Below are 14,969 nucleotides of genomic sequence, written 5' to 3'. Positions count from 1 at the left end.
ATCTTGTACATCTGGAAGTTCTTGGTTCACATACTGTTAAGTCTAGCTTGGAGGATTTTGAGCATTACTGAAAGGTAGCTGCTACCATCCATGAATGACGCCAGGATTTGTGGCCTCCAAAGGAGAGGAATTTGATCCAGGGCCAGTGACAAGGCTTGATCACTAAGAGCTTTTTGTGTAATAAAGTTTTGTGGAATTATAAAAGACAAACAGAAAGCTTCTGACATAGACATCAGAATACCTATTAGAATGCTGCTAGTTAAGAGAAAGGAAATGCCTCAAAACTGAGAGATTTGCACCAGGCCCCTCACCCACAACATACATTTTGACATAACATTGGCACAAGGTGAGTCATCCTAGGCCATAAAAAAATTGACATGAATCTTGAAGAAAAGCAGATTTCCAAACAAATATATAGTTCAACATAGCTTAAAAAAAGACATTTCCATGAGAAAAATGCATTGGTTAGCACAAGGTTTGAGATAAAGTTCAGGTGGACCAGGTGTCACCATGCAACACAGGATAAGAAGAGAAAATAATAAAAAACATTTGCCACTTGCAGTTTTATTTCCTTCTGCAGTTTGGGGGCCTCTGACCTCCCTACCAGGGCTATTAACACTCTCATTACCTTGCTAGCATGTGAAATGAGTGCAATTGTGCAGTAGTGTGAACATTCTTTGGCATTGCCTTTCTTTGGGATTCCAGCGAAAACTGACTTTTTCCAGTCCTGTGGCCACTGCTGAATTTTCCAGATTTGCTGGCACTGAGTGCAGCACTTTCACAGCATCATCTTTTAGGATCTGAAATAGCTCAGCTGGATTCCATCACCTCCACTAGCTTTATTCATAGTGATGCTTCCTAAGTGATGCCCACTTGACTTCCATTCCAGGATGTCTGGCTTTAGGTTAGTGATCACACCATCATGGTTATCTGGGTCCTAAAGATCTTTTTGGTATATTTCTTCTGTGTATTCTTGCCACCTCTTCTTAATATCTTCTGCTTCTCTTAGGTCTACCATTTCTGTCCTTTATCGAGCCCATTTTTGCATGAAATGTTCCCTTGGTATCTCTGATTTTCTTGAAGAGATCTCTAGTCTTTCCCATTCTGTTATTTTCCTCTATTTCTTTGCCTTGATCACTGAGGAAGGCTTTTTTATCTCTCCTTGCTATTCTTTGGAACTCTGAATTCAGATGGGTATGTCTTTCCTCTTCTCTTTTGCCTTTTGCTTCTCTTCTTTTCTCAGCTATTTGTAAGGCCTCCTCAATTAACTGTTTTGGCTTTTTGTATTTCTATTTCTTGGGGATCATTTTGATCACTGCCTCCTGTATAATATTACAAACCTCCATCCATAGCTCTTCAGGCACTATATCTATCAGATCTAATCCCTTGAATCTATGTGTCACCTCTACTGTATAATCATAAGGGATTTGACTTAGGTCATACCTGAATGGTCTAGTGGTTTTCCCTACTTCATTCAATTTAAGCCTGAATTTTGCAATAATGAGTTCATGATCTGAGCCACAATTAGCTCCCAGTCTTGTTTTTGCTAACCGTATAGAGCTTCTCCATCTTCAGCTGCAAAAGAATATAATCAATCTGATTTTGGTACTGACCATCTGGTGATGTCCGTGTGTAGAGTTGTCTCTTATGTTGCCGGAAGAAGGTGTTTGCTATGACCAGTGTGTTCTCTTGGCAAAACTGTGTCTGCCCTGCTTCATTTTGTACTCCAAGGCCAAACTTGCCTGTTACTCCAGGTATCTCTTGACTTCTTACTTTTGCATTCCAATCCCCTATGATGAAAAGGATATCTTTTTTGGCGTTAGTTCTAGAAGGCCTTGTAGGTCTTCACAGAACCATTCAACTTCAGTTCTTTGGCATAAGTGGTTTAGGCATAGACTTTGATTACTTTGATACTGAATGGTTTGCCTTGGAAACTGAGATAATTCTGTCATTTTTGAGACTGCACCCAAGTACTGCATTTTAGAGTATTTTGTTGACTGTGAGGGCTACTCCATTTCTTCTAAGGGATTCTTTCCCACAGTAGTAGATATAATGGTCTCCTGAATTAAATTCACCCATTCACCCATTCCTGTCCATTTTATTAGTTCATTGATTCCTAAAATGTCGATGTTCACTCTTGCCATCTTGTTCCTGTTTGACCACTTTCAATTTGCCTTGATTCATGGACCTAACATTTCAGGTTCCTATGCAATATTGTTCTTTACTGCATCAGACTTTACTTTCACCACCAGACACATTCACAACTGGGTGTTGTTTCTGCTTTGGCTCAGCTTCTTCATTCCTTTTGGAGCTATTTCTCCACTCTTCTCTAGTGCATACTGGACAACTACCAACCTGGGGTGTTCATCTTTCAGTGTCATTTCTCTTTGCCTTTTCATATTGTTCATGAGGCAATTGTTCTCGAGGCAAGAGTACTGAAGTGGATTGCCATTCCCTTCTCTAGTGGACCACGTTTTGTCAGAACTCTCCACCATGAACTGTTCATCTTGAGTGGCCCTACACAGCATGGCTCCTTGTTTCATTGAGTTAGACAAGGCTGTGATCCATGTGATCAGTTTGGTTAGTTTTCTGTGACTGTGGTATTTGCTTTGACTCTTCTATGATGGATGAGGATAAGAGGCTTGTACAAGCTTCCTGATGGGAGGGACTGGCTGTGGAGAAACCTGGGCCTTGTTCTGGTGAGCAAGGCCATTCTCAGTAAATCTTTAATTCAATTTTATGCTGATAGGTGGGGCTGTGTTCCCTCCCTGTAGTTTGGCCTGAGGCCAATCTATGGTAGAGGTAATGACAGCCTCCTTCAAAAGGCCTTGTGCCAGCATGCCGTGGCTCCCAGGATTGTTGTAGCCAGTGCCCCCTGACCCCTCAGCAGGCCACTGTCAACCCACCCCTCTGCTGGAGAGCTCCAGGACACTCACAGGCAAGTCTGGCTCACTCTCTTGTGGTGTCACTGCTCCTTTCTCCTAGGTCCTGGTGCTCACAAGGTTTTGTTTGTGTCCTCCAAGAGTCTCTGTTTCCCCAGTTCTGTGGAAGTTCTGTAATCAAATCCCATTGGCCTTCAAAGTCAAATTCCCTGGGGGTTCTCAGTTCCTTTGCTGGATCTCCAAGTTGGGAAATCTGTTGTGAACCTAGAACTTTCACAACGGTGTGAGAACTCCTTTGGTATAATTGTTCTCTAGTTTGTGGGTCGCCTACTCTGCAGCTCTCTGGTAGGGCTAATGGAGACCTTCTCCAGGAGGTGTGGCATAAGACTCTAAGCTTAGTTTCTCTTACATAAAACTGGGCAATGCTACCTACCTGACAGATACTTGTGGTTATAACATATGACACATAGTGTTATTACACTACCATTTCACTTGAATTAATAATATATGTTGAGGGTCAAATCACATCCCCTAAAATATAAAAGTATTCATTTCATAAAGCAGGTCCTATATAAACTTTTTTTGGGCGAAGGGGAACTCTTATGATCCCACAATAAGAGAAGATGCCATGGAAACAGCTTATTTTTTAAGTAGTGAAGAGTCACAAAAATAATCAGAAATATGTACTGTACATCTACCTAGTCTAGCATCCTACTAGATGGTCCAGCATGTGGAATTAACACTATTGAACACAAGCACTTTGCTGGGCTCAATAGATGCCTGATGAATGTCTGTTGAACAACAAATTAATGAATTAGCTAACAAAGGCAGTGACTGAATTTTTAAGACACCTGAGTAAAACTTCTAAATAGCTGGAAGAAGTATTTCTTAGAGAAATCAATGCAAGGTAGTCATCAAGGTGAGAATCATAGCAACCCATGTTAAGAATCCAAGTCTGCCCCTTTTACTCTGTATCTGTGAGTAGCAGTTGGCACAATGCCTTAAACACACTAGGCCAGGTTAAGGATAATCCTCCTTCCACCCAACCCCAGACTCAACCTAGCTAAGGTCTTCTTTCACCTAAAGTTAATCTAGTAATTTGCTGGTGAATCTGAAATTATTTTAACTTCATGGCACATTACTAAAATACTCAAAATAATTCTTTCACAATTCTGTTATCAAGTCTCATTAATTCACATTCCTGTAGGCAACAGTTTGGATTACAGAATATTACTGATTGTTCTACACATTTAATATTACTATAACTGATGTACAATAAACAAAAGAACAGGGACATCCCTGGTGATCCAGCAGTTAATACTCCATGCTTTTCTTGAAGGGGTACAGGTTCCATCCCTGGTCAGGGAACTAAGATCCCACATGCTGTGCAGTGCAAACAAACAAAAAAATTAATTAACCAAGTAGTGTCCCATGAATATTTTCAAAAGGAAAACAATTGCTAGCATCTGACTAGCCATTTAGACTAAGAGTTGTCTTTACAGACAAATTTACCTTATTTATTTATCATAGCAACCTTTTGAAGTAAAGTTTATTATCATTGCATGTCATTTTAGAGTTGAAATAATAAAGTTCAAAAAAGTTAAACAGCTTGCCCAAGAATATATAACCAGGAAGTCACAGATCAGTTTCAAAACCCTGTGTTCCTTCATCTATACCATTTAATAAAGCAATTAATTGAAGAGTGATTTGATGAAGTGCAAAGAGCACTAGATGAAGAGGAAGGGGATATCACAAATGCACTGTGTGGTTGCAAATATGTTATTCAACACTGCGTACATCTGACAGGCAACTTAGCCAAACGCACGCACATCACCTGAACAAATGTCCTTACCCCAAAATAGGACCTCACAATAACCAATCTCAAAGTATTCTGGTGAAACTAAAACCAAAGTATGTAAAAGTACTTTGAAAATTTAAGACTGGGAAAAATATATTAAAACGTTATATCATTCTGATGGTTAGGAATTTGACCTTTCAAATAGTATAGTCATTCCTCTTGAAGTTTTACTAAAAATCCTCATTTAGTTAGTGAAAACATTTTTCACAAATTACTCAAAAGATAAGCTCAACCGTTGTCTACCTACAAATTTGTGACATTATACATACACTGGGAGAATAATTCATCATGAAGCTTATTTCAATATAAAACGTATAACTCTGTCCCAGCATTTTAGTAACACTTATTTTGAAAAAAAGATTTTACTTTTAAGATCATTATGCAAATAATTTATAATTAACTTATCAATAGAAACTTCCTTCTCAAGTATATATTCAAATACATCCAAATCCTGCCTAATTGAAAATAGCCTATGTCAAATAGGCTTAATTCAGTGCAAAGTAGCTACTGCCTAAAATAGACCATATCTCAGAAAACTATATAATTATGTACCCTGGTGGATAAGATTATAATTCAGGTATCTTGAATAAAGAATGATCCTCTATTATCTAAATAGGTCATCCTCTTTAGCTAAGGGCAAAACTTCAGGAAAAGTGTACATTAAGTGATGAGAACACTTTCAAGCTAGCCAGATCAAACCTGAAGACTAACAGGGTGACAGATGTCACAATCAGATTACCCTCATCATCTCAACTCAAATATCTTTTATATGGAAATGTCCTGATTTCCATATAATGTCCTATAAAGTTACATAGGATTAGGATAAAGAATATTGGACTAGAATAAGGAATGGTGGAATAGAACCTCTGAAAAGATCATTCCTTCATAAAAGCAACAATAATACAGACAATAGTCATCAAAGTCAACTTTTTCAGACGTCTCAAAATTAATCAAAGGCTTACAACGAAGTGAGGGGCATTTATTCAACAAAATCTCTGGATCTCAGGAAAAACAGAAAGATTTGTGATGTTTCAGCTTTCCCTATTCCCATTCCCCTCTCCTTAGCTCTGCAGTAAACTTAAAGACCAAAATCCCAAAATTATAGTGAAAAAACTAGCATCCAAAAGCTACTGGAAGGACTAGAATGGGGTTGGAATACATCAGAAGTACCACTTTCAGAGAACTATAATTATTTAACTTGTTTAGTAATTAAAATACTCATTTATAGGGCTTTTCTTTATTTTACCTGGCTCAGAGTTTCCTCAGTAAAAATAGCCTTTTCCCCCAGAAAGCATGTGGAAAACAATAAGCGGCAATTGTTTAACATAACAGCTGCCTCAGGCAGCAGTAACAGTAGGGGCAAAAAAAAAAAAAAAAAAAAATGACAACCAAAAAACTTGAAAGGAAAATTTGGTGAACAAGATGGCCATTAAGGCCTTTGAATTTTATATAATCTAGAATCCAGCAGGCCATGCCTGGGGTTATATACATTCTCAGGAAACATCTCAGAAAGCCCTAAACTCTCATCTCTAGCTAACCTTAAGAGTCTACACAAGCAGAAAGTGAAAACTAAGGCACAGCTGTAAACCACCTGCACACTGAAGTCATATTCCAAAATGCACATCAAATTCTTCAGCAAATGCCAGGAGACTTCCTGGCTCTGAGCTTTTAAAAAAAATCTCTGTCCCAATAATTAGTTGACCAATGAGAAAACAGTAAAGACTTTAATGACCACAAGCAACAAAAAATACAGACTTTACAGAATTAGCTCAGGAAAATTACTAAGCAAATAGCAACAAAAACCAACAACAAAAACAAAGATTGGAGGAGGAGAGGAATCTGATTTTGAGTGGTGCCACATTATACTACTTAAAATATTCCATTTTCAACAAAACATTATAAGATGTATGAAGAAAGTATACCTCAGAAAAATATTCAATAGAAACTGTCTCTGAGGAAGTCCAGACATCAAACTTACTAGACAAAGATTTAAAATCAGGTATCTTAAATATTTTTGAAGAACTAAAGGAAGTCATATATAAATAACTAAAAAAGTAAGAGAATGATATTTCACCAAATATCAATATAAATATAGAGATTAGTTTTAAAAAATAAAGTCTGGAGGTGGAAATTAAAATAATAGGAATAAAAACATTTCCTAGAAATATTCAACAGCAGATCTGAGCAAGCAGAAAAAAGAAGCTTCAGACCAGTCAGCTGATTGTTCCTCTCATCTGAGGATTAGATAGAAAAAAGAAGAAAATAAAGGAGTAAATCAAGTATATGAACATACATTTAATGGAAATTTCAGAAAGAGAAGAAATGGGAAAAAAGAATAGTTAAGGAAATAATGGCTGAAAATGTCCCAAATTTGATGAAAACTAAACTACACATTCAGAAAGCTCAACAAACTTCCAGAAAACTAAAAAAGCAAAGAGATTCATACCCATAAACATCATAATCAAACATTCAAAAGACAAAGAGAAAATCTTAAAAGCAACAAGACAGAAGAGATTCAAAGGATCTTCAATGAGATGAACAGCTGATTTCTCATCAGAAAATTATGGAGGTCAGAAGGCAGTAAGGAGATACCCCTCGTCCAAAGTAAGGAGCAGCGGCTGTGCTTTGCTGGAGCAGCCGTGAAGAGATACGCCACACCAAGGTAAGAGAAACCCAAGTAAGATGGCAAGTATTGCAAGAGGGCATCAGAGGGCAGACACACTGATACCATACTCACAGAAAACTAGTCAATCTTATCACACTAGGACCACAGCCTTGATTAACTCAGTGAAACCAAGCCATGCCTGTGGGGCAACCCAAGACGGGAGGGTCATGGTGGAGAGGCCTGACAGAATGTGGTCCACTGGAGAAGGGAACGGCAAGCCACTTCAGTATTCTTGCCTTGAGAACCCCATGAAAAGTAGGAAAAGGCAAAGTGATAGGATACCAAAAGAGGAACTCCCCAGGTCATTAGGTGCCCAATATGCTACTGGAGATCAGTGGAGAAATAACTCCAGAAAGAATGAAGGGATGGAGCCAAAGCAAAAACAATACCCAGTTGTGGATGTGACTGGCGATAGAAGCAAGATCTGATGCTGTAAAGAGCAATATTGCATAGGAACCTGGAATGTCAGGTCCATGAATCAAGGCAAATTGGAAGTGGTCAAACAAGAGATGGGTAAACGTCGACATTCTAGGAATCAGCGAACTAAAATGGACTGGAATGGGTGAATTTAACTCAGATGACCATTACATCTACTACTGCGGGCAGGAATCCCTCAGAAGACATGGAGTAGCCATCATGGTCAACAAAAGAGTCCGAAATGCAGTACTTGGATGCAATCTCAAAAACAACAGAATGATCTCTGTTCATCTCCAAGGCAAACCATTCAATATTACAGTTATCCAAGTCTATGCCCCAACCAGTAACGCTGAAGAAACTGAAGTTGAACAGTTCTATGAAGACCTACAAGACCTTCTAGAACTAACACGCAAAAAAAGATGTCCTTTTCATTATAGGGGACTGGAATGCAAAAGTAGGAAGTCAAGAAACACCTGGAGTAACAGGCAAATTTGGCCTTGGAATGTGGAAGGAAGCAGGGCAAAGACTAATAGAGTTTTGCCAAGAAAATGCACTGGTCATAGCAAACACCCTCTTCCAACAACGCAAGAGAAGACTCTACACATGGACATCACCAGATGGTCAACACCAAAATCAGATTGATTATATTCCTTGCAGCCAAAGATGGAGAAGCTCTATACAGTCAGCAAAAACAAGACCAGGAGCTGACTGTGGCTCAGATCATGAACTCCTTATTGCCAAATTCAGACTTAAATTGAAGAAAGTATGGAAAACCGCTAGACCATTCAGGTATGACCTAAATCAAATCCAGGAGAAATATCAATAACCTCAGATATGCAGATGACACGACCCTTATGGCAGAAAGTGAAGAGGAATTAAAAAGCCTCTTGATGAAAGTGAAAGAGGAGAGTGAAAAAGTTGGCCTAAATCTCAACATTCAGAAAATTAAGATCATGGCATCCGGTCCCATCACTTCATGGGAAATAGATGGGGAAACAGTGGAAACAGTGTCGGACTTTATTTTGGGGGGCTCCAAAATCACTGCAGATGGTGACTGCAGCCATGAAATTAAAAGACGCTTACTCCTTGGAAGAAGTTATGACCAACCTAGAAAGTATATTCAAAAGCAGAGACATTACTTTGCCGACTAAGGTCCATCTAGTCAAGGCTATGGTTTTTCCTGTGGCCATGTATGGATGTGAGAGTTGGACTGTGAAGAAGGCTGAGCGCTGAAGAATTGATGCATTTGAACTGTGGTGTTGGAGAAGACTCTTAAGAGTCCCTTGGACTGCAAGGAGATCCAACCAGTACATTCTGAAGGAGATCAGCCCTGGGATTCCTTTGGAAGGAATGATGCTAAAGCTGAAGCTCCAGTACTTTGGCCACCTCATGCGAAGAGTTGACTCATTGGAAAAGACTCTGATACTGGGAGGGATTGGCAGCAGGAGGAGAAGGGGACGACCCAGGATGAGATGGCTGGATAGCATCATGGACTCGATGGACGTGAGTCTGACTGAGCTCTGGGAGATGGTGATGGACAGGGAGGCCTGGCGTGCTGCGATTCATGGGGTCGCAAAGAGTCGGACACGACTGAGCGACTGAACTGAACTGAGAAGGCAGTAAGATGGCATGCTCAAAGTGGTGAAATAAAGACCATGAACTAAGAATTTTCCCTCAAAAATTAAGGAGAAATTAAGAGATTCTAAGACAAATAGAAACCAAAAGAACCCCTCACTAGCAAATTTACCCTACAAGAAATCCTAACTGAAGTCTTTCAAGCTGAAATGAAAAGACACTAGACAGCAATACAAATCCACACAAAGGAGGAATACTGGTAGTCCAGTAGAGTCTGCATTTTTATTGCAGAGGGCAATAAATAAATACATAAATAGTCAATCAATTTTAAAAAATCCACACAAAGAAATAAAGAACATTGGTAAAGGTAACTACAGTTGACCCTCCATATTCACTGTTTCTATACCCATGATTCAACAAACCATGGATCAAAAATATTCAAAGAAAATTCCATAAAGCTGCCAAAAGCCAAACTTGAGTTTGTCATATACCAACAACTATTTACATAGCAATCATATTGCATTACGTATTATAAGTAATTAAGAGACAATTTAAAGTATATGGGAGGATGTGTATATTCTACAAGCAAATATCATGCCATTTTAAATGAGGGACTTGATTCAGATATGTATTAGAACCAATTCCCCATGGATATCAAGGGACAAATGTACATAAATAAATGTAAAAGAAAATATAATGTATTTGTGTGTCTGTAACTTTTTTTCTCCTAACTGATTTAAAAGAAAACTACAAAAGCAATAATATCTGTGTTGATAGGCACATGATATATAAAGATAAATTGTGTAATAATAACAACACAAAGGAGAGGGATGGACTGGAGCTCTATGGAAGCAAAAATTTTGTATACTATTGAAATTAAACTGGTGTTGACCTAAACCAGATGATTCTAAATTAAGAGGTCAATTATAATCCCATAGCAATCACTAAGAAAATAACCTTAAAATACTCAAATAAATGACACAGTAATTAAAATAATACTTTAGAAAATACATTTTTAATAAAAAACAAGGCAATAATAAAGAAATATAAAAACAAAAAATATATAATATATACATAAGATAGTAAAACAACAGCCATAAATTCTATCAGTAATTACATGGAAATGGACTAACACTCCAATCAAAAGGAAGATATGGTTGAATAGGCTTTTTAAATTTGATCCAAATATATGCTATTTACAAAACATATATTTTATATTAAAAGAAACAAATAGGTTGAAATTGAAGGATGGAAATAGTTATACCAGGCTAACAGGTACCAAAAGAGTTGAAGTGGCTAAAATCAAACAAAATAGAATTTAAGACAAAAATGTTACTAGAGAAAAAAGAGAACATTATATGATTATCAAAAGGTCAATCCATCAAAAAGATATAATGAGTACAAATACACCTAACAACAGAGTCTTAAAATATATAAAGCAAAATTCAACAAACTTGAAGGGAGAAACAGACAATGTATCAATAATAATGAGAGGCTTCAAAATCTCATTTTCAATAATAGAAGAACAAGACAGAAGAACAAGAAGGAAACAATATTTGAATGGCATTATAAACAAATTGACCTAGAAAACATCAAGAGAACACTCAACAGCAGAAAAAAAAAATACATTCTTCTCAAATACACATGGAACATTCTTCAGGGTAGACCATATGTTAGGTCATAAAATAAGTCTGAATAAATTTAAACAGATAAAAATGACACAAAGTATGTTCTCTAATGACAGTGGGATGAAATTGGGAAGACAGAGAGGGTAAATAAATGCATCTATTTGTCAACCCCAATATACTATGTCTCTATATCTCATATTCTAAACTCAAGTTGCATAGAGTCCTACAGCATCTTCTTTTCTCTTTTGTTATTTTACTACAAATATGAACACTACTGCTGTGGGCAAGAATTCAACCTCTTCCTTTGGAGCTACAGTAATGTCCAGGACCAGCCAAAGCCTCAGGATAGCAGTGCACAAAAGTGGGTCTCTGGTAGAGACCTAATAACCATGCAAACCTGAGGGTTCTCAAGTACAACAATGTTCAGGAGTTTCAGCATTGAAACTAGGATACAAAAACAAATAATAAACCCTGAGGTTAGCAAGGAATTTCTAGTAACTAAGCCAAGTAGTGTACTTAAGAGCCTTCAGGCAATGAATTTGTTCTCTTTAGCCATCACTATGCAAAAGCAGACAAGGAAGTAGAATACCATGGCATTGAATATTTTCTCTATTCCTGTAAAATTATCAATTCTCTGCAAAGTTACCTGTCAATTATATGCAAACTTTAAAAAATCTGTTCTTAGGACTACTGTTTACAGGATACAAAAAATTGGGGTAAAGATGGGCTATCTTTAAAAGCAGGAGTTAAAAAGAGCTGTAAGAAATGAGGTTCATTTGGGATAAATTCATGAATATTCATATGGCAATTTCTAAGCAGTATTTAATAAAAATAAGCTTGTAAAATAAGCCAGGTCTGTAACAGAAAGAGAGGCCTCATTTAACTTTCTGGACATAGATTTGTGGCAGATAGACTGGGGATATCATTTGCACTACTCCATAAAGCTTCACTACGAACAAAGCTAGTGGAGGTGATGGAATTCCAGTTGAGCTATTTCAAATCCTGAAAGATGATGCTGTGAAAGTGCTGCATTCAATATGCCAGCAAGTTTGAAAAACTCAGCAGTGCCCACAGGACTGGAAAAGGTCAGTTTTCATTCCAATCCTGAAGAAACACAATGCCAAAGAATCCTCAAACTACCACACAATTGCACTCATCTCACATGCTAGTAAAATAATGCTCAAAATTCTCCAAGCCAGGCTTCAGAAACAGGTGAACCATCAACTTCCAGATGTTCAAGCTGGTTTTAGAAAAGGCAGAGGAACCAGAGATCAAATTGCCAACATATGCTGGATCATCGAAAAAGCAAGAGTTCCAGAAAAACATCTATTTCTGCTTTACTGACAATGCCAAAGCCTCTGACTGTGTGAATCACAATAAACTGTGGAAAATTCTTCAAGAGATGGGAATATCAGACCACCTGACCTGCCTCTAGACAAACCTATATGCAGATCAGGAAGCAACAGTTAGAACTGGACATAGAACAACAGACTGGTTCCAAATAGGAAAAGGAGTATGTCAAGGCTGTATATTGTTGCCTTGCTTATTTAACTTATATGCAGAGTACATCATGAGAAACGCTTGGCTGGAGAAAGCACAAGCTGGCATCAAGATTGCCAGGTGAAATATCAATACTCTCAGATATGCAGATAACACCACCCCTATGGTAGAAAGTGAAGAGGAACTAAAGAGTCTCCTGATGAAAGTGAGAGAGGAGAGTGAAAAAGTTGGCGTAAAGCTCAACATTCAGAAAAGGAAGATCATGGCATCCAGTCCCATCACTTCATGGCAAATAAATGGAGAAACAGTGGAAACAGTGTCAGACTTCAATTGGGGGGGCTCCAAAATCACTGCAGATGGTGACTGCAGCCATGAAATTAAAAGATACTTACTCCTTGGAAGGGAAAGTTATGACCAACCTAGACAGCATATTAAAAAACAGAGACATTACTTTGCCAACAAAGGTCCATCTAGTCAAGGCTATGGTTTTTCCAGTGGTCATGTATGGATGTGAGAGTTGGAATATAAAGTGCCGGGAGCCAGCGTGAGGAACTCTGCCCGTGGAAAAGGTCATGAGGAAGGAGGCTCGGCATACGCAAAAGTGGGATCAAGCCTCAGGAGACCCCTGTTCCCGAGCATCTACCCCCCAAAACCAGAGTCTGCCTACTTTACTGCTTTATGCTCTCACCTACACCTCTGACTTTACGGGGGGCTGTCCCCCACCACCTCTCTTGGAGAAGTAGTTAACTTACAGCTCCAGTTACTAAAAATTCCTGGGCATGACAAGAGCGTTTCAACTTACAAAATCGTGTGAAAGTTCTGTAGCTTGCCTGACAGGCTCATCAAGCCACATGTGATTGTTCACAGCCTCCCAACTGTGAGAGGCACAAGATGCTTTAAACTTTCTAAATACAGATTCTTTTGAGAAGTTAGAAAATTATTAGTATAGTATAGTGGGTTGATTAGGAATTATATTGGTGAAGGGTTTTTCATTTGTTGGGCCAATATTTGCTGCCAAGTCTCCATATTCCCTGCCCTTATACACATAAATGAATATAACTAGCATATAGAAGAAATAGGTATTAACCTTTGATATTAATCATGTTAAACCTTAGGCTAAATTCCTTTCTCGATTGTAACCCACTGCACCTTCATCCTATAGGAATGCAACTTTATCTGGTGCCTTCAGAGGGCAGAGCCTGGTTTAAGAAAATTCACCCCCGGAAGAATAAGTTTTCTGGCTGACTGACCGTTATCAGAAAGAAAAGGCCATAAAATGTCAACAGGCCTCATGGCCAGATGATGTAAAGCCCCTAAGACCTTTGTATACATTTGTATAAAGCACCTGATTTTGATAAGGGTCAGGTCTGCTGACCCCGCGTGACTCTGTATTAATCCCTATGTATAACAAAAAATATATAAGCAAAACTGAAAAATAAAGAAATCGGACCAGTTCCTGGAAAGACTGGTTTCCCTCGTGTGGTCTTTTCTCATTCTCTTTTTTTCTGGCTGAATTCCCATCTGGAGCGTGGAGGCTCGCCATGTCTACTTACTTGCCCTGGCTTCTAAGACCCACGCGAGAGGGAGCCCAAGGCAGGCCACCCTCTGCTATTCAAGCAGGCACCGGTGGCCTACGTAGATGGTGCAAACTCCTTGCCTTGGAGTTTTATTGGTTTTCCACATAAACCAAGTTATTCAGCACCTTTTCTCCACTAATATTTCCTACTACACCATCCTTTTCTAATTTCTCTTTATATCTGTAATTAAATAAGTTTTTTCCTAGGATGCCAACTCTGTCCCCCCTTCAAATTCCCTGGATCCACTGGGGCTGAACCCCAGCAATAAAGAAAGGATTCTTTTGAACTATGGTATTGGAGAAGACTCTTGAGAGTCCCTTGGACTGCAAGGAGATCCAACCAGTCCATCCTAAAGGAGATCAGACCTGGGTGTTCATTGGAAGGACTGATGTTGAAGCTGAGACTCCAATACTTTGGCCACCTGAAGCAAAGAGCTGACTTATTTGAAAAGACCCTGATGCTGGGAAAGATTGAGGGCAGGAGGAGAGGAGACAACAGAGGATGAGATGGTTGGATGGCATCACTGACTCAATGGACATGGGTTTGGGTGGACTGCAGGAGTTGGTGATGGATAGGGAGGCCTGGCATGCTGCGGTTCATGGGGTCGCAAAGAGTCAGACATGACTGAGCAACTGAACTGAACTGAACTGATGGAGTTTCAGCTGAAGTAAGTGTGGACTTCTCAAGGATATGACTATGCTGCACTCTCTAGATTCCACTGATGGAAGTGCCAACTCTTTTCCATCAGATAACCTGATCTTGTCTCTTCAGGACAAGAAGGTTTATGAGACAGGGGTTTAGTATCATTTTTATAACTAGATTCCAGCCCCAATCCATATTCTGGCTCTCCCAAGCCACTAATGCTGA

At 38.7% G+C, this 14,969-nt stretch overlaps 1 protein-coding gene across 5 annotated transcripts in view; it reads right to left on the bottom strand.

Annotated features, from left to right (window-relative positions):
• DNM3 (dynamin 3) overlaps nucleotides 1-14,969 on the bottom strand; it is a 634,763-nt gene that overhangs the window by 429,449 nt on the left and 190,345 nt on the right. The window lies entirely within an intron of this gene.

Source organism: Capricornis sumatraensis, chromosome 14 (assembly GCF_032405125.1).
Source record: "Capricornis sumatraensis isolate serow.1 chromosome 14, serow.2, whole genome shotgun sequence".
Lineage (NCBI taxonomy): Eukaryota > Metazoa > Chordata > Mammalia > Artiodactyla > Bovidae > Capricornis > Capricornis sumatraensis.
This window is presented reverse-complemented; position numbering and strand designations above follow the sequence as displayed.